General features: G+C 38.1%; 1 long non-coding RNA gene across 1 annotated transcript; it reads left to right on the plus strand.

The window, feature by feature from the left end:
- The first annotated feature begins 8540 nt into the window (after nucleotides 1-8540).
- LOC149214979 (uncharacterized) lies at nucleotides 8541-12037 on the plus strand. Its single transcript, XR_016250973.1, has 3 exons — nucleotides 8541-8631; nucleotides 9419-10972; nucleotides 11107-12037. It is a non-coding gene; the product is annotated as an uncharacterized LOC149214979 (long non-coding RNA).
- The last annotated feature ends 11909 nt before the right edge of the window (nucleotides 12038-23946 follow it).

Genomic DNA, 23946 nt, shown 5'->3' on the forward strand with positions numbered 1-23946 from the left:
GCTCTTCAAAACTGCTGCTCTCATAGTCCTCAGAATTAGGACTAAGTGGACACTTTGACACTCCATTCTTTTGAAATTCGCCATCATGCTCTTCAAAACTACTGCTCTCATAGTCCTCAAAATTAGGACTAAGTGGACACTGTGACACTCCATTCTTTTGAACTTCACCATCATGCTCTTCAAAACTGCTGCTCTCATAGTCCTCAAAATTGGGACTAAGTGGAAATCGTGACACTCCATTCTTTTGAACTTCACCATCATGCTCTTCATCATTGCTGCTTTCATAGTCCTTAGAATTAGGACTAAATGGAATCTGTGACTCTTTATTTATTTGAAATTCTCCATCCCCTCTTTCATTAGAGCTGCTCTCATAGTCCTTAGAATCAGGACTAAGTGGAAGAATTGACTTTCTATTCATAGTGGAAGAATTCCTGCTATATTCATCAATATGAATAGAATTGTTACGCGATGAAGATGTTGATGGTGTATAAATCGAAACTCCACTATCAGAACAATCCATCCCTTTCAAATAGAAGATGTTGAATGATACAAACAGAGAGTCTCCTAAAGATATTATATAGCTTAAAGAATGAAATTTTCCCTCCAAAAAGTTTCGCGAAAATATTTCCCTCCAAAAAGTTTGTTAGATTTATTTACTTTCATTATTTTATTCTACAATTTATTGAAAAATGTAAACTTATTTTTTTATGAAATAAATCATTAAAATTAAAATTGTAAACTACAACTTCTACATTAATTATTTTAATAGTTAAAGTTTATAATATTTACTAAACAATTGAATTTATTTTTTTTAATTTTTATAATATATTCTAAAATAAATTAATCCCACATTCAACCCGTTGTAAAACAGTTCTACAATATTCGTTTTATATAATTTTAAAACAAATTATCCCACATTAACTGTACGATAAAACATCTCCATAATTTCACTTATATATTAAATTTCATTATCACTATTACTCACATCACATCCACGTTTTCTGAAGTTCGTTGAAAGACTCGTGAATTTGTGGAGCAGCTACATTGCTATTAACAACATATTCAACGAAAAATTCTCACAATTGAAAGGTAAGTTAAATTTTTTCCTTGAAAATTTTCATATTAAATTACTTTAATGAAGAAGATTTTTTTTTTTTTTTTTTTTTTTTTAATTAATAATTTTTCTGAACCAAAATAACAATTATGTCCATCGTAAGAATGGTGGGCCTGATCAAACTCCCCCTACTCACCCACCCCCCCTTCACTCCCCTCCAGCACCCTACCCGCCCCCTCACCTCACCATCCTCCCCGCTCCACCTACCCGTCCTCTCACCACTCTACTCTCCCCTTCGCCCTCACCTCACACCACCTTGCCCTACCCACCCCACCTGCCCCCCTCACCTCTCCTCCTCCCCCCCCCCCCACCCTCTCCCCCTCACCCACCTGCCCCCCCACCTCACCTCACCCCTCCCGCTCACCCCCCCCACCTCACCTCACCACCACCCCCCAACCTCACCTCACCCTCTCCCCCTCACCCACCTGCCCCCCTCACCTCACCTCACCACCCCCCTCACCCTCTCCCCCTTACCCACCTGCCCCCCTCACCTCACCTCACCCCTCCTGCCCCCTCTCGCACCCCACCTCACCTCACCCCTCTCGCCCCCTCACCTCACCTCACCCCCTTCCCTTCCCCCCCCCCTCACCTCACCTCACCACCCCCCTCGCCCTTCTTCCACCACACCCCACGGGGGCGGGCGAGGGCGTCGGGCGGGTGTGGCGAGGTCGTCGGGCGGGCGCTGGGTGGGGGTCGGGCGGGCGCGGGCGAGGGCGCTGGGTGGGGGGCGGGCGAGGTCGCCGGGTGGGGGGCCCGCGAGGGCGTGGGCAAAGGCGTCGGGCGCCGGGTGAGGGGAGGGTTGGGGGATATGGGGGAGGGTTAGGAGGGGGGGTTAGGGAGGGTAGGGGAGGGCGCCAGGTGGGGGGCGGGCGAGGGTGCTGGGTTAGGGGAGGGTTTGGGGGGGGGGGGGAGGGTTAGGGAGGGTAGGGGAGAGTGTCGGGCGGGGGGCGGGCGAGGGCGCCGGGCATCAGGCAGGGACAGGTGAGGGTGCCGGGTGGGGGGCGGGCGAGGGCGCCGGGTGCCGGGCGGGTGCGGGCGAGGGTGCCGGGGGGTGTGGGCAAGAGCGCGGGGCGCCGGGCGGGTGCGGGCGAGGGCGATGGGGTGCCGGGCGGGTGCGGGCGAGGGCACCGGGTGGGGGGCACGCGAGGGCGCCGGGTTAGGGGGCGGGTTAGGGGGAGGCGCTGGGAGAGGTAGAGGGTTAGGGGGGTTAAGGGGAGGGGAGGGTTAGGGGGGTTAGCGGAGGGCGAGCTAGAGGGTTGGGGGGTTAAGGGGAGGGGGAGTTAGGGGGTTAGGGGGAGGCTGAGGGTAGAGGGTTAGGGGGAGAGGGGATTAGGGGGTGGGTTAGGGGGGCAGGTTAGGGGGAGGGCCGGTGGGGTTAGGGGGCGGGTTAGGGGAGTGGGGGCGGCGGCGGAGGCGGTTAAGGAGAGGGCTAGGGTAGAGGGTTAGGGGGAGGGGGTGGTTAGGGGGAGGGTGAGGGTAGAGGGGAGGAGGGAGTTAGGGTAGGGCGAGGGGAGAGTTATGGTAGGGGGGATTAGGGGGAGGGGTGGGCTAGGGTAGAGGGGAGGGTTAGGGGCGAGGGTAGAGGGGAGAGGGGGGTTAGGGGGGTGAGAAGGGAGGAGGAGGGGGGTAGGAAGGGGGCGTGGGTGAGGGGAAGGTAGGGCGAGTAGGGAGAGGAAGGGGGTGGGAAGGGGAGAGGGGGGAGGAGAAGGGGATGGGGTTAGGGGGCGTAGGGGAGGGGGACGGAGGTAGGAAGGGGGCGTGGGTGGGATAGGGATGGAAGAAGAGGGTGGGGAAGAGGGTGTGGGAGAGGGGTAGGTGAGGGAGGGGAGTGTGGGTTAGGGTGAGCGGGAGGCGGAGGGGTTGAGGAAGGTGGAGAAGGGCATGGGGAGGGCGAGTGAGGGGGAGGGCTGGTTAGGAGGGAGTGAGGGTGTGAGTGAAGACGATCGGCATGGGGGTGGAAGGAAGCCGGGTGCGGGTGAGGATGGGGAGGTTGGGGGCCGCCCCCCCCCCCGCATGCTCGCCTCTACCCACCGCCCGCCCGCCCACACACGCGCACCCCTCGCCCACACCCACCCGGCCCGCCCGCCGACCCTGCTCACCTTCACCCGCCTGGCTGGCCACCCCACCCCACCGTCCCTCACCCGACCTCCCGTCCGCCCACCGACCTGCCCACCCACCCGTTAGGGGTGGCTGGGCGATTCTGATTATACAAATAAGAAATTTATGATATATTTTTGTTGTTAATTTAAGTTAATATGTTTTTTTTATTTACTAATTTATGTATTTCTATTTTTCAGGAAAATGGCATCAAAGAAAATTTCTATGAATCTTTCTGGACCAAAGACTCTTAAAGGTGCATCCTCAAGAAACATTGGTGAACGAACTCCACCTGAGCTCATGACTACAAATCTTTCAAGTGCCTCAAGTGATAAGAAGATGATTTCAGACTGGAAGAATTCAAAAGAGGTGAAATTTCCATCAAGAATCTGGTATGTGAAAGAAAAAGAAAACACAAATGCGAATATATATCTATATATTGATATACCGAATGATAAGGGAAAATTTGAGGTGATGGGAAGAGTCGTAGATATGTGTTCGGTACTGGACACTGAAGTTGTTTACATACTTACAAAAGCTCCCAAGTCACATGAAAGGATTAAATACCGACTATCATATTCATTGTATGACGCAAGAGAGGTATCTACAAAGTTGTGTAAACAGATCGTAAATGAGATGACACAAAACATCGTAAGTATTGTTATTTATATTTGTATTTTGCGTTCTTGAAAGTGTCTCGCTATATTTTTTTAACTTTGTTTTTATTGACATATGATATTTTGTTTGGCAGAATTTTGTTGAAAGTTGTTCAATTAGGTTGGGAGGCATTCATTTCATAGAGCATGATATCATGAAAGTTGTCAGCAGTTTTTACTCAGTATCAGAAAAAAGATATGGAAAATAAGCAAAATGTAATAATTGATGATGCTACAAAACTACATCCAAAGAATCAGAAAAAAAAGGCCTCTGGTGGATATATCTAGCAAGGGTAAACAAGTTACTTTTGGGGATGATGAAGTTGAAACTGACAGTGAAGCATATGTTGCCATTATTGAAGATGACATTGGAGCTGAAAAGATCCGTAAAGGACCAAAAGTAAAAATGCCCAAGAATAAATCTGTTGAGAATGTTATGATGAAGAAAAGTAAAGTTAAAGATTTTGATGTAGTCATTACCAGCAGTCAAGAACCTAGTGAAACTACAAAAGAAAGCAGAGAAATCATTACACCAGGAGCTGATTTAGATGATGGCATTATCAAAACACAAACAAAATGCCATTCGACAGAATTTGACAAAGAGAAATTTAATTGATGGTGGTCGTACATTTCAGCTTAATGTCAGTCAAACTTATAAGGCAAGTGAAGGACAATGTCAATATCAAGTCAGAAAGCCACATCATCTGCATGTTCACAACTTGAAGACATTGATGAGGTACAATCCATATGCTCATGTGGTTAATTATGTGCTTATTGTTGATACACTTCAAGTTCCCAACAAAGAAGCATTTGATAAGTCAAAATGTTTTGAATACAATTATTATGTGCTTGGGGGGAACCATTCTGTAGAAGCTCAAAGACAATTGATGGAGGAATATCCTAATAACCCACGTTTTGAAACAATGAAATGTATCATTTATGCTGGTTTATCAGATACAGAAGCAAAGTTAGTGGCATGGGATCATAATTCAGATAATGAATATAGGATGTCTATTACTTTCATCCAAAGGGTTAGATTTATTCATAGTGAATTTTAGGAAAAATGTGGTGGGGATAGGATAAATGTTACTGCAGATTTTCAAAAGGAATGTTGTATGGAAGTAGGCTATCAAATTGAAGAGAAAACCAATTCAAAAGGTGGAAAAGACAACAAAAATAGTGATTCATTCAGAGGTGTTAATAACATTTTCCAATTGGCATTTAGAACTGGAGATGTTTGGAAGTTGATTGATGAGATTTTTAGCATGTGGGAAGACATTGCCATTAAAAACCAGAGGGTCAAAAAGTCTAAGCCATTGATATGTAGCAACAATAAATCAGCTCCTGAAATGAAGCAGCTTCCAGACGATATGACTATCACACCTTGGAGGGCGATGCAAGGAGTGAAAGATGAAAAAAATGTCAAAACAATATTATCTCGTGTGCAGTCAGGGGAATTATCGTTGGAGGAAATGTCTGAAGAATTTCAAAAGTAAGTTTGTTGAATTATTTTTATTTATTTCTAGATTATATTTATCTTTTAAATAAAACATGTTGTTCTTAGTAGTATTTGTTATACAAATCATTATATTAACTTTTTGTTACTTTATCTATGCAGTCACAAAGTTTACATGAAAATTCAAGAACAAATGGTTAGATTGTTGAATGAAGATAGTTGGGATGATGTTGTACGCAACTATCCAAATTCAAGTTCTACATCAACATTAAAAGCTTTTTATCTTGCATTTAAAAAGGTATCTTGATTTATACATTCATTTTTATTCATCTGTGTACTATTTTTAATTTATAACTTACACATATATTTGTTTATTTTATAAAAGATGAGGAAGGATGATAATGGAGCGCTAGATAGTTTCAAAACCTTTATTGAAAAAATAAAGATCGAAACACTGAGGAAGCAACGTCTTAAGAATGTTGAACTTGATCCAACTCTTAATCATTTCATTTGGAATGGGCTAGACACCATTCAATATCAAGTAATACAAGGTGACTGTGAAGACATTGCTATACTCATACCTAAAAGGGATTATGCCCTAGTCATTGCAGATATTCCCCATGGTTTCAATATTCCAAACATTGACTATGATAGTGACCCTTATACTTATCAAGCTCTTAGTAAAGTGGTTGCGGGATTTGTAGAAGTCACGTCATCACCATTATGGAGACTTGTGACATTTCATTCAGACACACAATTGGCAATGATATTGTCAAGCTTCAAGGGGAAAACAAATTCAAGGATGCAGCTTACATGGTAAGACGTTTAAAATGTATATTTGATTAATGTTGAAAAATTCATTTATGTACAAGTTAAATGAACTTTTACTGTTTCATGTTACATGCAAAAGTCAAATCTTCTTAACAATGAAGACCAAAAATTCATAAATGATTGTGAGTTCATTCATATTGATAGTTGGGCAAAAGATGACAGCCATATGTCTATGATTTTTAATCGGGTAGACGGGAAGAGTCATAGCCAAATACTGACTTATGATGCTGTTGTGAGAAAACTAACATATGAAGACAAAGAAGCAAAATGATAGATAGTTAACATTTATCAAAAACCACAATTATTGATTAACTATCTTATAGACATATGTTCAAATGAAGGAGATTGGTTTCCAGATTTATTTTCTGGCTCAGGTAAGTTTTATTATATGGAATTGAATTTCAATATGTTATTTTTCAATTAATACGTCATTGTACTAATTTAGTTCATTATTTTTTTGTGCTTGATAATTAGGTACAACACTAGCATGTTGCCTTCAAAAAGGAAGAAATTGCATTGCAATTGAAAAAGATCCAGTACAGTGCAATTGCATTCAGCAAAGAATTAATGCTCTTCAATTTCTTCCAGATGCAATGCAAGAAATTGGGTTGAAGAAATGAGACTTTAGTGAATCAAGTGTAGCAAAAAAGGCAAAGGAACCCCAACCACCATTACATGGAATGTTTGGAAAGACATACATTGGGAGATTCACAGACATCAAAGATCCATTAGAAGAGGAAGATGAGCAAAAGGAAGCAAAAAATATTGTGGAAGAAGACAATGATGAAACTCTAGAGGATGAAGAGTTTGGATTACGTGACATTGTTGATTAAATTTAAGCTATGCTTGGAAATCAAGCTTTGCAATGTTTTGACTTTGACATTTTATGGGAAGAATAAACACTCAATTAGGGTTGTTATGCGTTCAATATTTGTAGTATGTGATTTTCGCATTGATTTTTAAGTTAATCATTATTTTTTGAAAAAAATGTGATTATTATTATTCTTTTGACATGAAATTCATAAAAAAAACTATTATTTAACCATTTTTAGTTAAAATTTTCCTATAAAATTTGTGATTTTGACATGTCAATTCGAGCAAAAATGATCAAAACGTGTAGTTTTTTTGTTATATTTATGTTAAAAATGGTTATTTTTATGTCCATTGTTAAAAAATATTGTTTTTTAAAAACAATTATTTCATGTGGATTGAAAAATTAATTAAGGATGTATAAATATGTAGAATATTGAAAATTCAAAATATCAACCTTCTAATTTAAAAATACAAAACAATAAAAACCTCATTACAAAAAAAAATAAAAAATAAAAATAAAAAACAAGAAAAGATGAAAAAAACGACCACTTCAAAAATTATCGAATTTACAAAATAATTATTTACATTTTATACATTAGAAAACCTAAAGCCAAAAAACAGGCATTTTAAAAAAAGGGTCTGATGTAGAATACCCACTTTTTCAAATCAGCATGAAAATCACTACCATTCTAAAACGTAATGTACATAAAAAAAATTAAAGTGTGAAAAACTATGTGCTAAAAAAAACATATGTGTTCTGCATCACCCCTTTTCAAAATTAGGTCACTTTTTTGCTATCTCTAAGAAACGGGTAACAGTATCAGTTCTTGTTTCAAAGTTTACATTGATCTCCAATAAAAACCATACATGTTATTAGCTTCACTTTGTTTTGACTGTGAATGTATATCTCTCAACCTTTATTTAATCTCTATTAAATACTCTTACCACATATAAATTAATGCTTAGCTTCATAAAATGTGAAACAATCTAATCATATAACAAACTTCAAATTTTCTTTCCCAATGACATAATTTTACAAACTTCAAATTTTCTTTTCCAATAACATAATTTAATTATATAAAAAATCAATCTTCCATAATTTTAAAATTTTATGTAAATTCTTCATACTTCAAATAACATTCCCTTATGCCTCATGAATTAAATATCATTCTCTTTTTAATCAAATATCATGAATTTAACTCAACCTCTTCATTAATTATTTCCAAACTATCCTAAATCACTTTTAAACCTTTTCATTAATTATTTCCAAAGTATCCTAAATCACTTTTAACCTCTTCATTAATTATTTCCCAACTATCCTAAATTACTTTTACTATTTCAAAAATGTGGACATTAAATATTTAATCAGTGTTTTCAACCTTTTCCTTCAAAGCGATTGAGAAAATCCTAGAGATTATAGATCTGATTGTTTGTTTTCAAAATATTTTTTAATTTCAAAATAAATTAACATAACAATTATTTTTTAATTTCATAATAAATATTTTTTAATTTTCAAAGTAAAAATTAAATAAATTAACAACTTAGATCCCATTCGTCGTTCTGCTTTTTGCAATATAAGGTTTTGTATCAGATGAGATTGTCAAGTGCGCAAACAGATCAATCGAAATGGACCTCTCGATGGACTCCCAGGTGCGGAATTTCAGGTAAGATTTTACAAACCCTATAGACCTGATCTTTCTTTCCATTCCCATGTTTGTCAGATCAGATCAATGGCCCTTTCTGAAACGGAAGGAACGATTTATAGCAGTTACAAAATGTTTATAGCGTGATCTATAAGCGAAGCTTTTCACAGTGATGTGAGGTGTAAGTCTTTCCCTTCTTTTATTTTTCTCTGAATATTTGATTGTGTTTTGGCGGTGAATGGTCATTTGAGGAAACCAAGTTTTTCGATCCTCTGTCCAGCGTATAGAATGCATGATTAGGGCACCCGATCCTGGGTCGGTTCCAGTAGAGAATAGGCCAGATCCATCCATCCCATCTCTCTTTTTTAGCATATTTGTTTTAGGTGGGGTGCTTGGCAGCTGTTGTGCTTGTTATTTTTGCCTTCACATTTCATGGGCATCATGAGCACGGGTTGGGTTGGCAATATGGGCACCAGCTGATGTTGATGGGTTGGTCCAGACTGAGAAAATGCCAGATCCGTCCATATCCTCTGTGTTAGTAATTTTGTTTTAGGCAGAGTGAGGGGACTAGAGTGCTGTGCAACCTTAGGGATCGTAGGTTCTGTGATTAAAGATGCTCAAACCTAGGGAAAGACGTGGCTTGCAGATGTTGACTGAGTTCGTTTAAATGGTGTAATGGCATGCTGGCATTGTGATAGCATCTTTGTTATAAATGGTCTGTAACAACTTTAAGGGCAGTAATGTTCTCTATGATGCTATTTGGGTCACAGTTTTTCAAGATTTTAAAAATCTTTGATTGTTGTTGCAGGAAACAAGAAATTATTTGAGGTATTGGCCGAGTTGTGAAATCACGATCGCATTCCCTACTCGGAGGAAGGATCTGACACTGAGAAGTCCATTGAAATACAGCCCCCCTCTCTGGATAAGAAGCGTGTATGTTTGCAGAATAGCTTTCAAAGAGGACCATGCTCCTATGGAGTTGGAATACTCCGTTGCGGACGAGTATAAATGTTTTCCTTTGGCATTAGACGCAGTATCCGCAGCCATGAAGGGCAAAAGATGTGTAGATGAATGGGAGATTTGTTTACCTTTGATGAAACCCTCAGATCCATCTTTTCCACACACTCATGCTCCCGTTGATCAAGACCTGTATCAGCGATTAAAATGGAGTTATGGTTCTTTGCCCCTTTCAAACGTCGAGATTTGCTTCTTTTCTTCTGCCATGCTTATGGGAGATGCAGATTCGATGTGGACAAACTAGTACAAATATAGATTGCCCAAGGGCTTGCTTTGAGCAAAAAAGAGAAACTATTTAATGGGCATGGCCATTGGGTGCAACTATGGAAATATTCAGGGAGCTTATGGAAATCTTCAGGGAGCTCGTGGTTTGTTTCAGAATTTAAAAAATAAGGGGACTTAGGAAGTCAATAGGGCATGCCATCGAAGAACTCATGATAATGTTTTTCGTGATATGGCAATTTACATTTGAGTTCTTCACATAATGATTCAAGGGTTTGCCTCTAGAGATTGCTATATTTCTAGACTTCAATTATTTAATGCTTTCATTGTTTTAATATTTAGAATCATTCCCATCTCAGATTGGAGAGCTTGAAAATCTCAAGTTTCTTAATTTAAACGGACGCTTGAACTTGTGGATGATTTCACATGAAATCTCTGAACTAAGCACTCTGTATTCAATAGTCAACTCCTCGGATAAGTGTAGAAACTGAAGCTTCTGCAAATGTTTGGAGTTTGAAGGGTCTCACAAACCTGTTACATCTGTTTGTCAAATATTAAACCAGGGAAAAGTCAGGAATTAAAGAAAGCATAATGGGGAATTGGCGGGAGAGGACGCACTTATGGTTGAAGTACAAGGAAAATTTATATATGGGGTTTGGAGTTTGAAGGGTTTCAAAAATATGTCACATCTATTTGTCAAATATTAAACCAGGATAAAGTCAGGAATTAAAGAAAGCATAGTGGGGAATTGGCTGGATATGACGCAGCTATGGTTGAAGTACAAGGAAAATTTATATGGGGTAATAAAAGATCTTCCCCAAAATATGGAGGACATCAACCAAGGATAATTTATATGGGGTAATGAAGGATCTTCCCCAGTATATGGAGGACATGAAGAAACTACCCAGTTTCATTATGGATTGTTACCATGGGTATCAAACAATAGACTGTGGAACGATACTGCCCAAACTCTGTCCGTGTCTTGAACATGTATCATTGACCTTCGAAAAGATTTCCAACAGCCTTGGAGAAGCTACCCAATTTGAGTCACAGGAAACAATATTTTGCAAAGAGAATAACATGAAACTGCGCCTTGAACAATTATTCAGAAAACTGAGGAACTGTAAGTAACTGTAATTCTTATCCTTAAACTTTCATCATTTTCTGTCATAAATGTGATGGTGGTTAAATGAATGTATAAGATTTTTAATATGTATGGCCTTTTCTTATAAATTTTGGTTAACAATTGTTGTACAGGAAACCACGGATGGAGATGAGGAAGAAGAGCCACAACATTCGAAAGAAGATCCTTGTGGCAATTGAGATTAGCAACAATGCCCTGCCTTGCGGGAAAACCTAAGGATTTCTTATTAGGTCCTTCTCTAGAGATATTCAATATTTGTCATGCTTGTATTAGTAAGTTGGCCTTATGAGAGGTGCATAACACAAAAATTGTGTGCATTAGGAAAATTTCATTCAACTTGGAATATTGTTTGAAGTTCATTTTATGGGGATGAGGCATTGCTCACTACCAAAGAGTCTGAATTTGCATGATCGAAAAGCGTCGCTTGGATGATGCTACATGCACATGTTTACAGAAGAAAACTAGGTCTATGTGTTTAGATCTGATATAAGTGCCACCATTCATAATTTGACATCTGACTTGCCTGCATGGTCTGTCAGCATATATCCCATTGCAAGAATGCGGCATTCAATACTGCAAAGGAGAGTTGGTTTTCCTTGGTTGCATGAAGGTTGATTGAATTGGCATTGAACTGTTACCCATCTGGCAGTGTTCCTACTCATCATTTTGTGTATTGCATAATCATCTTACATTTCTGAAAAGTTCTGGTTTTGTCTGGGATAATTTTATTGGGCTATGAAGGTGGTTATTATTAGGGGTCTGATTGGTCAGGTCTTAAGATTTAGAAAGCTTGTGTTTGTCTATTGGTAGAGAAAATTAGGACACCAAGCAAAAGTTATCAAGCAACCACAAATATGGTGTTAATATTTAGAAAGCGCGTAGTTATCACACGAAGCAACAGTGTGTGCTTTCCTTAAATATTTGCAACCAAGTGATTAAGAAAGTTGAGGTAAACTCTCTTGCTGATTCATCATTGTATCACCTTTTATTGAGTACTTGCCACACTCCCTTTGCTGGTTTTTTTGTTTTGTCCAGTATATGTTGGTTGATTATTGTTCTGCTAATACTGTTGTCAATTTAGGAGTGTATCAGTAGTGAGTTTGCGTATTTCCCTGTTCTTTCTGATGGTCATAACATAAATTACGGAGAAAACATGAAATACTGTGATACTGTTGAGTAAACAATGAATGGGAATCAGTCCTGTAGTGTGCTTTGTTAAGTTTCAAATTCATTGTGTATACACTATATAGTCAACTAATTTAATGTATATATGAAGTACTGTTCCATTAACTTATTAAGTTATTTGTGAAGGGCAGTTGTTACTCTGTTCATGTAAATATCAGCAGTTGTCAGGTCTGAGGTGACTCCATTGTGAAATTATTTCACTGATTTGCTTCGGTACAACATGGCATCACATTAAGGAATTGTAGTTTTAACGACTCACTGAACATATTAAACCGCAGAACGAAAATTGATGATAATGGCAATAATGTGCTAGTGGTTTCATGAAAACTATATTAAATATGTATGCATAGTCTTTGATAAAGGGAGTGCATAGTCTGTCTGGGCGGTCTTGTATCTCTATTCAAGGTGGTAGTTTGTATATTTACCTGTTTTTTCTGATGGTAATAACATGAAATACTGTGATACTGATGAGTAAACAATGAATAGGAATCAGTCCTGTAGTGTGCTGTGTTAAGTTTCAGATTCATGGTGTATACACTATATAGTCAACTAATTTAATGTATATATGAAGTACTGTTCCATTAATTTATTATTTGTGAAGGGCAGTTGTTACACTGGTCATGTAAAATCAGCAGTTGTCAAGTCTGAGGTGACTCCATTGTGAAATTATTTCATGGATATGCTTCAGTACAACATGGCATCACATATTTAAGGAATTGTAGTTTTAACGACTCACTGAACATATTAAGGAATTGTAGTTTTAACGACTCACTGAACATATTAAACTGCAGAACGATAATTGATGATAATGGCAATGATGTGCTAGTGGTTTCATGAAAACTATATTAAATATGTATGCAGTCTTTGATAAAGGGGAGTGCATAGTCTGTCTGGGGGGTCTTGTATCTCTATTCAAGGTGGTAATTAGAGGTGGATGAGTTTAGTTTGCATACGAGATTGAAGACCCTGATAGGCTATAACTAAAAACAGCCATACACAAAGCCAACAATGGTTCCAACATGGCTGTAATGGAGTCTAAATTATCTTGTGGCCTCGTACCTAATCTGGGTAACATCTTAACAGTATCACTATCTAGTTGGTTAGGTTTTTGCTCAGAGTAATCCTGTTGACCCGGGATACTCTCTAAATCATCCTCATAGGATCCAACAAAGTCACTCTATGAAGGGTTGAATAGTAAAATTCCATAGCCCACCTCTGTATGCCCTGAAGAGAGGGCATGCCCTTCTCATTCAAGTTTTATAGTACCATAGATCAAAGGGTACACTGTGTTATAGCAAGCAGCTGAGAGAGCATACATAAAAGAACAGTGTGTGGGAAGTACCCCTGAGTCTCACACTGATAAACTCATATTGGGTTTGGGTTGTTGTTATTGATTCACTGTTTTCCATAGATTTGGCATGTAACATTAAATAAAAGCGTGGAAAGTTTGCATTGGGCCTCACTTTAAATGTCCAACATATGCCTCACTGATTTGCTATACGGTATGACAGATGTGGCCAGATTTGACTGCCAAGGCCAAGGAAGCAAGTATTGATGTGATTAGAAGTTATGTATTCTGGAATGGGCATGAACCAAAAGAAAGCACTTTATGTTTCATTTACTATCGTACAAGTAATAAATATCAATTCTCAAATGTTTGGGTTTGTTTTTTTCTATGTTGTAAGGAATTTGTCCGTAGAAAAACCGATGTAACTTGTGTCTCCGAGTTCCTGGGGTTTTTGGATCCTTAAGAAATATCCGGACTTGCTGGCCGTCCACTTGTACATTCTTTACCTTTATGAGACACAAGGTGTAGGTTTGAATGCACATATACAGGATCCTCAATTTTCTACAATCCCAACTTCTTGTGCTTCATAGAATTAATGAAACTATAGGAGCTCAATTCTGTTCCATTGATAAAGAGCTTGCCACTTGTGATAGCATATGAGTGGCAAGTCGTTGCAAATAAACACCATTTTCCCCGTGACAAGTCCTCCATTTAAATGAGTTCATTGTCCTCCTTTCATCCAAAACCGATGTCTACAAAATCTTCTAACCGAGCAACGAAACAAGAAAATCCTTCCTTTGCATCAATTTGTAAAGAAGTACAACCTTTGAAAGAATTTTTTCACTCCATTGGCCACGTTCTTATGTTGGGTCTTCCTCTTCCCATTGCTTTGAGCAATGAATTTTTTATCATAAAATTTTGGATTTAGAGGATGTGTGAAAGTGTGCAATGGAGTGTTAAAAGCCATTCCACTTTGTAACAATGATGTACTTCACATGCTCCACAAAATTAAAATCAATAAAAGAGCTAAAGCATCTTGTGTAATAATTTCCTTAGTTTTCTCAACCATGGTATTGATGCCATCATAAGTCGCTTCCAAGAAAGGTTTGCTTATGTTTGCATCAAGCTTGAACCTTAGAATTTTCTCTTAAATATGATGTGATGGATGGTGGATGATATCCATAAATAGGGTTATTTGTGTTGCAGTATGGAAGGAAATGTTTTACCACCATTTAGCTAGAGGCAACCATTTGACCCATTGTGTTTGTTTATCAGATACAAAGCAACGAAGATATCCTTCCAAACATTTGTTTACTATCTCAGTTTGTCCATCAGATTGAGGATGATAAGATGAGCTATAAGCTAACTGAGTTCCAAGATAAGAAAATAATTTTGGCCAAAAAATTCCAGTGAAAATGGGATTTCTTTTGCTTACAATAATCTTTGGGTTTGCATGTAGCTTTTGAATTGTTTCCATAAATGCAGTGGAAATTATACTCGCTTTAAATGGATGAGATAATGCACAAAAGTGTGCATACTTGGTAAGTCTTTCAACTACCAACATGATAACACTCTTTCCTTCGAACTTGGGTAAACTTGTGATAAAATCCATTGAAACCTCCTCCCAACGTTGGCTTGGAATGGATAAGGGTTGTAATAGCCCTGGGGTTTTAATTGTTTCAACTTTATTTTGTTGGCAAACCAAACATTCCGCCACAAATTTTTGAATATCCGATTTAAGGCCATCTCAAAAAAAATCTTTCTTAACCTTGTGGTAGGTTTTTAGAAATCCTAAGTGCCCTCCTAAGGGAGAGGTGTGAAATTCCCTAAGAATCTTTTGTTTGAGTTGAAAATTCTTACATAGGTATAACCAATCATTGTACCATAATGAATCATTTTTCCAGCGAAATGTATCAGAGGTACTGGGATCTTCTTGTATCTTTTGAATGAGGGCCCAAACTTCCTCGTCATTCTTCCACTCATCCCTTGCTTCGTTTATCCAATTTGGTTGGATAATAAAAATGGCGCAAAGAAATGCTTCCACATCCTCATCCTTTCTTGAGAGTGCATCTGCCATAACATTTTGCTTCCCTTTTTTGTAGATGATTTCAAAGTCATAGCCCAACATCTTTGTGACCCATTTTTGTTGCTCTTCTGAAGATAATCTTTGTTCCAAAAAGTATTTAAGACTATCATGATCTATTTTTACCTTGAAGTGTCTTCCTATTAGGTAGGGGCGTCATTTCTTAAGTGCATGTAGTATTGCCAGTGTTTCCTTCTCATAAATAGCTTTGTGTAAATACTTTCCTTTGATTGGACGACTTTCGAAAGCAATGAGTCTTTGTTCTTGCATTAAAGCAACACCAATTTCATTTCCTGAGGCATCACATTCCACAATAAAGATTTTTGTGAAGTCTGGTGTAGCTAAGACCGGTGCTTGGCACATTGCCTTTTTAAGATGTTCGAAGGCCTTCGTTGCATCTCAAGCCCATGAGAATGCATCTTTCTTCAATAATGTTGTTAGAGGTGCTGCTATTCTCCCATAATTCTTAATAAACTTGCGATAATACCCTGTCAACCTGAGAAATCCTCGTAGATGCTTTATGGATGTGAAGATTTTCCATTCCTTAATGGTTTTAATTTTGCTAGGCTCTACCTTAACACCTTCATGCGATACAATATGACCTAGATATTCCACCTTTTGTACTCCAAAGAAACATTTGGACATTTTTGCATATAATTGTTTCTCCCCCAATATTTCGAGCACCATGTCAACATGTTGGACATGATCCTTTCAAGACTTGCTGTAGATTAGTATATCATCAAAAAATACTAACACAAATTTTCTAAGGAAGGGTTTGAAAATGGAATTCATCAAACCTTGAAATGTAGAAGGTGCATTAGTAAGGCCAAAAGGCATGACCAAAAATTCATAATGACCCTCATGAGTTCTAAATGTTGTTTTTGGAATGTCTTAGGTCTTCATTTTGATTTGATGATATCTTGAATGAAGATCCAACTTGGTGAAGTAAATTGATCCATGCAATTCATCCAATAATTCATCAATGACAGGAATGGGAAATTTATATTTAATAGTGAGCTTGTTGAGGTCCCTATAATCTGGACACATGCGCCATGATCCATCTTTCTTGTGAACCAATACTACTGGAGCAGATAAAGAACTTTGACTAGGTTGAATTATACCAGCCTCTAGCATTTTTGCAACCATATGTTCAATTTCACTCTTTTGGACATAGGGATATATGTAAGGCCCGATGTTTGGAGGAATACTTATTGGAATCAAATTGATAGCATGATCATGATCATGAATAGGTGGGAGGTCTTTGGGAGTCTCAAATACCTTGGAATGATTGTCCAAGATTTTTTGGAGATTTGGAGAAATAGATGATTTCGATATGGGAACCTCTAGTGAACATAACTTTGCAGTTATGCCTCGTTGTTCTTTCTTTAGAAGCTGTCATTCCTTTAGAGTTGATTATGTTTTCCGATTTCCCTGTGATACCCCTTAATTCAATTTCCTTTCCTTCTGAAGAGAATTATATGAAAAGTTCTTGAAAATTAAAAGCTATTGTACCCAAGGATTGTAGCCATTTGACTCCTAATACAACATCAACACCACCCATTGGAATGGAAAGCATTGAGCTATTCAATACATATTCTCCCATGGATAGCTTGATATTATGGCACTTTCCTGAGCAATTTATGGTTCTTCCACTTGCAACCATCACATGACACTCTGGTGCTCGATATAGGAAGCAATTCATTTTTTTAGCTATCTTATAATAAATAAAATTATGGGTACTTCCCGAATCAATCAACACTATTACCTTTTTCTTCTTGATATGCCCTTCTATCTTGATATTTTGAGGAGTGGTAATTCTAGCCAATGCATTACAATATATGGTCAGATTCATTTCTTTTTTTCTAGGGTTTTTTCCTGGTGTATATCCTCTTCTTTTGACGTTTCTTGTTTCTTTTCTTCTTCCTATTCACAATCTATGTAAAATAATTTCTTCTCGACACACTTATGACCTTTAGTGTATTTGCTATCACAACTGTAGCAAAGTCCTTTTGTTCTTTTTTCTTCCAATTGTTGTGGTGTCAACCTTGTAGGTTGTGGATGGCCAAGGGCAGCAACACTTCCATCTTTATGATTGTGAGTGCTAGGCTTCCTTGTTGCCATAATTTTGCTTGCCATTTTTCTTGCTAACATGAATGCTTTTTTTAATGAATCTTGTTCCCAAAGGCGAACCTCATGTTGGATGTTATCTTTTAAAATGCCTATGAAAATATCAATCCTATGCTCCTCTGGAATATCTTTTACCCTTATATTCAATTTTTGGAAGTCCTCAATGTGCTTCATCATTGAACCCTTTTGTTCGAGATTCATCAATTGGCTAAAAATAGTGTTGCTTTTTGTATCCTCATAATGTGCTATCATTTCATCCATAAAAATAACCCAAGTGACAAATTGTTAACGAGAGCAAAGTCATCGATACCATACAAATTGATTTGGTTCCAAATATAAAGTTGTAATGTGTACATTTTGTGTGTTTTGCACATTATGGAGATCGAAAAATTCCTCCATCTGTAGTATCCATGTTCCGGGATCCTTGCCATCAAACTTCCTCATATCGATCTTTGGAACATGGTGGTTCTTCGATCCAACGTTAGAGTCTATGAAATCATGATTAACATTTATTTTGTTCTCATCATGAGTTTCCTTTATTACCCTTTCACCATTAGTAAGCATTTTTGTAGAAACTTTGTCAAATCTGTCTTCAAATATTCCATCCCTGTCTTCAAATCTATCTTCAAATCGTCCATCTTAGTTTCCACGCCATCCATCTTAGCTTCCACGTATTTCTGTAAACCATCTACCTTAACTTCCACGCCTTTCTTTAAACCATCCATCTTAGCTTATACGTCTTTCTTTAAATCATCCATCTTAGCTTCTGTTACTTATTGTACGAGTGACATTTGTTGTACTTGGTCTTGTAATTTTGATATATCATGTTGCATTTCTTTCTCTTCTTCATGAGTCATGCTAGAGTTTTCAGGTTGCTTACTAAGTGTTTCCATTTTCTTTCTTTTGGACATCAATTACCGATAATAATGCTTCACTATGCCCTTTGAATTCCTTCAAACTAATTTTTCAAATCAGGCTTATGCAAAAATTGAAAAAAAGCTACACACTTTTTTTTTTTTTCACTTTGTAGGAGTCTGATATTGAATCTGACGTATTTCTGTGATTTCAGCTTTTCCAGTTCTGAAACCGTGATCTGTCATAGCCCTATGTGTCCTCTTTCCAATGCCACCAGTTTGATTGAAATTGAATTCTCCAAGAAAGATTTATACACAATCTCCTAAGATGACCTGATTATATACCTTTTTAGAAGAGCGAAATTGTATGAAGTGCCACGTGTCACTGTTTTGACCTTTGGATCTAAAAAATATTTACAAGAAATTACAGTCCATCCTCTTTCTGTAACTTCTAACAAAATTTCAATTTGATGTTCAGAGAGATAGTTATGACAATTTTTCCACGGTGACCTGTTTGGAATGTAATTCCGGGGTCTACAAAAACCCTAACTTCCTCAGACTACATCTCCGAAAATATAGCGAGACAGGATCTGAAATCCGAAGACAAGGTTCAGACTGATTTCTTCACAAATGGTTTTCTTTTAGGTTCTGAAACTTCGTAGCGAAAGAGTTATAGTGAAAATCCCACGATGACTTGTTTTAGCTTAAATTCTAGAGCTTGCAAAACCCTAACTTCCTCAGATCATATCTCCGAAAATATATCAAGACAAGCTCTGAAATTCGGACCCAAGGTTCAGCATGATGTCATCTCAAATGTTTTTTTTTCGCTTTTGAAACGTCACAGAAAAAAGTTATAGAGAAAATGCCACGATGACCTATTTGGAGCAGAAAAACCCTAGAATCTAAAGCTCTGATACCAAATGTTAGGAAGCCAGCTCACAAAAAGATAAAAAGATATATCAACACCTCAGAATTCAGCCTCTTTGAGGGGGAAACCTCCTTTGCATTACACAAATGAACAATTCTTGGATGATACAAATGACAAAACTTCCTTTCTATATATAGGAGTCTAAGGGGTCACAATATATCTAAGCCGACCTAACAATAATAATATAAAGACACAAAAATAACAATAATGGGATTCTATGGGACACAATAATAACAATATGGACACAATAGGGACATAACAATAACAATAAGGGATACAATGACAATAGTAATGGGGGAATCACTAGTATTATAGGGACCTAACAGTAATGGATTTGACACTAAATGGTTAGGCGTAGTTGAAAAAGGATATAGTTTTTCAGAAGAGGTTTATAACTACAAGACAAAGGGAAACATGACTTTTCTCAAACTCTGTCTAAAGGATAACTTCTAGGCAAGGCTAAATTGTACACTCGAGAAAAGTTGGAGGAAAAATTTCTTCACCTCATTCAGTAGAAGTTGTTAGGGTCTAAAGCCTCCCAAAATGGGGAGGTATGATATGGATTGGATCATTATATTTTTTTATCCATCTCAATGCTTTCAAAGTGGAAAAAGTGGAGAAATTAGCTCATAGGACCAATTTTACCAGTGGAACCAAGTCTGAAAAATCGGGGTTTGAAACCTTCTTAGAGCAGATTGAGGCATGAAATGGCGATTTTGGAGGTAAAAATTTGTTTCTTAAGTGTGACATATTTTAGTGTTATGCTACACATAGATACCCTTTCAACAACATAAGAATCACCTTAATTGAAGTTCGTATACAAAAGTTTTGTTACTCAAAAGTTGACATTCTTGTTTTGACCACAATAATTCGAGAGGACTCCATGTTTTTTTTTCTTTGTAAGTAAAATAATTTTGTAGTACATAAGTAGAAGAAAAATTACAAACTTTTAAGATTTAGAGCTAAAAGAAACCTTCCATGAACATGGGCCTGAAGATGAGAGAGAAAATAGCTTAGAAAAGTGTGAGGAGGCATCTGCTCACAGAAGAGAAACCAACGAACCTCCTGACATTTACATAGCAAAAAAATAAGCAGAATCATTATGAGAGCCGAGAACAGAGAGATATTATTCGTATAAGAGGCTACCTTGGGGAACGAGTGACTCCCAAATAGTACTCTAGAGGGTCTTCCTGGACCACAAGGCATGGCTTATAATAATCCATGTCATTTGGAAAAGGGAGCCCCTTGGAATCTGGTTAGATGGAGGAGGATAGAAACTCATATTGCTGCTGGAAAGGAGTGCTACCTTCACTGCTAACCTAGCTGCCTTTTTTGTTGGAGGGGCTTGAGTTGGTTGAAGAAAGCTTCAACTTGTTGTGAGGCTTTTGTCGCTTAGGCGAAGGGATGCAAGATCTGTCGTGGTGAGCTTCGGTGTGAACTGGAGAGAGCAAGGGGAAGTCGTACACAATGTCAGTAGAGGGAGACATAGAGCCCTGCATCTACAAGCCCATAAGGGTGGCAATGCGGCTATATGATGCTTTTACATGGCATAGATGAAATTCCATGTCGAGTACATTCCCTTCCATCAAAACATTGACATCTTCCTCATCCTTGTAATGTTGGCCAAGGAGATTACACAAATCCCATAGGTGGTTTCCCGCAATCTTAAGCTTTCGCGTCGGCCACCATTCTACAATAGCAATGAGGGGTGCTGCAATCAAAATTCTCATCCCCTTGCCCATGCCAGGGAGGGAGAGGAGGTCTACCTCTTCCTTAGCCACTTTTGTGGTATCAACCTCGTTCCCGCACCATGTTTGCAGTGAAAGGAGTTGCAATTTCCTGGATCTGAACACAATGTCCGCCTTCGAGCAACCGAGGAAATGGGTGGCCCTTACCATAGGAACCAATCCGTTTAACGTTGTATTCGTCTTGCCAACCGATAGGGTGGTTGAACCTATTATTAATGCACTTTAAAGGTAGGAGGAGGGTGGGCTTGCCACCATCTCCTTGCTCCGAACTCCATACACTATGGAAAGCATGCTAATGACACTGCCAAAATTCCATGCTAGTTGAGTTGTGAGTTGTATTCATGAAGGCAATTAATGCCTTGGATTTGATATCTAACATAGGGATTTGGGGGAAAGGATGCCATTTTATCCCCCATTATTCATGGGAAATGGGCTAGCCATGTGATCATGATGAAGAAGACTCTAGAAGATTCCATATTGTAACTCTAGTTAAGAGTTGAAAGAGTCAAATTTAACTAGCAGGCTATCAAAATGTGTTATAATTGGGCCACTAGGAAGAAAAAGGAACCACCCTATGGGAGTATATTTTGTTCCATAGACGAGCAAAGTAGCTGAGAGTGGATATGGATAGAGAAAATAGAGAGGAATCATGCATTATAGTAGCCCATGGGCTACAAGCCTCACTTCTTTATACTTGCCTCCCGTTTCCATTTAGATAAGGAGAGTAGAGAACCATCACATTCTAGTTGGGTTTTATCTCAAAAGGGTTCCCACAACATATCTCATGTTCTTATGATTATGAGTGATTTTAATTTTATCTATTCTCTATTTTCCGCAATTTAGATATTGCATGCATGGCACTGTAACTTAATAACTCCAAAATTCTTAAGGAAAAACAATTCACATAATATAGATTTCTGATTTTTAAGTATAATTTTATTACATATGTTTTGACGAATTGTTCAATGAAATATCCATAGCATTTTATGGATCACAAGTGCACGAAACTTTGGTTTCTTGAGGAGGATGGAAGCATCAATTCAGGTAGAGTTTAGAGACTTGGTGTCAAGTTTTGGTTGATGACTCGGTGGATTGAGCTATTGGCTAGACAATGGTCGATGATGATAATGAACTTGAAGTGAGGGAGGATGTAAGACCTTAAAATGTATGGTACGGGCATGTGATATCCAAAGTAGCAATTGAACTACACGGTTTCATGGACACATCACAAGACGAAGTTATATTGTTGGGCGAGTTGATTTCTTGAGTGCAAAGCAAGATTGAGGTGGATAGCATGCCATATTGACATGCCATTTGAAAATGACTAGTCTCATGACATGGGAACACCCATTGTTAGGGCTCTAAGTTGGCACCAAGGCCAACGAGCCCCCATGACAGCTCGTGCTCACTTGGAGAGTTGAAAAATTGAATTTGAGACGATTTGGGGGCAGCGTGCGCCCAAGTTGTATGAAGGCGACGGGCGTGTGGGTGCTCTATAATGGAGGGCGCCCACACAACTCAGACAAAGTGTGCATGCACGTTATAACGACCTATGCCCACAGATGTAACAAGGATACAACCTCTACGAGATTTAACAAGGATGTAATGATAATAGTAGTATAATCATAATTATAGTCTTTGATCTATGTAATATCCTTTGATCTATTAATCGCTAAGTAGAGAAACAAGGTATTTTCATCAACATGTATTGTTGAACCTTGTTTTCATTAATACAAACAATGAGTTGATGTTCTAAGTTATCTTGTGCACATTAAATTTGTGGTAATGTGGTCATTTATGCAAGGTGAAGCCGGTTGGGAGGGTTCCTCAACTTGGTCATCATTACTCTTTTTGTGTTCATTTTGTAGCATAAATCGATAAGTATTTATAATTCTCAATTTGATGTTTTATTTTAGGGACAAAATGTGCATGGTTGTTAATTTTTTTTCTTTTAAGTGCTTGTATCTCTACTGGGTCATTCCTATGCAAAGAAGAACGAGTTCTTGTTTAAGACTAATGATATAGTGTGTTTTCCCATTCTATGCAAAACCATTCAACAATGAAATATTTGCATTCTATTTTACTAAGGAAATTCTATATTGTAAAAGCCAAGAATGGTTTCTTTGTGAAGTGTTGAATGATACAATAGATTGATATTATTTTTTGTATTTTCTCATATGGTTTTCATTTAGAATTTGACATCTTGAGCCTACAAAACAATGAGACTCATTGAAGAAGTGAAAATGAGATTTGTTTCATTAACCAACACAAGAATATTTTGGAATATCAGAGTGAAAAACTATATTGCATGCTCAATAAAGTATCTCTAATTCACCAACAAATAAATGAGAACTCTATTATATTTTTAATTCTTTTGAGTTATATTATGTAGCAATAGTTTGCTAACATGTCATAGTGTTTTTCCTTGGAGATTACACAGGCCATTCATATCCTAAACCTTGCACATATATTTTTAATATCTCATAGTCTATGCCCTCAAATCGACAATTTAATGTCCACAATTTAAATTAATTAAATTGATTGACATTTTTGGTGCCATTTTCTAGGGAGATGCTAAAAGGGATTATCACATTTGAGGCTTATTTTCATGGATATTTTAAACTGTACAATTTGTTTTGTGTGAATTATTTCATTTTATATACTAGGATTCTAGACCCAATGAGATAGTGAATGGTAAGATGTAAAGATGACCTCACTCCAAAATTTTCTGAAGTGTAAT

Source organism: Pinus tabuliformis, chromosome 1_1, assembly GCF_031772625.1.
Source record: "Pinus tabuliformis cultivar Carrire ecotype Pingquan chromosome 1_1, CPIR1, whole genome shotgun sequence".
In the NCBI taxonomy this organism is placed as follows: domain Eukaryota; kingdom Viridiplantae; phylum Streptophyta; class Pinopsida; order Pinales; family Pinaceae; genus Pinus; species Pinus tabuliformis.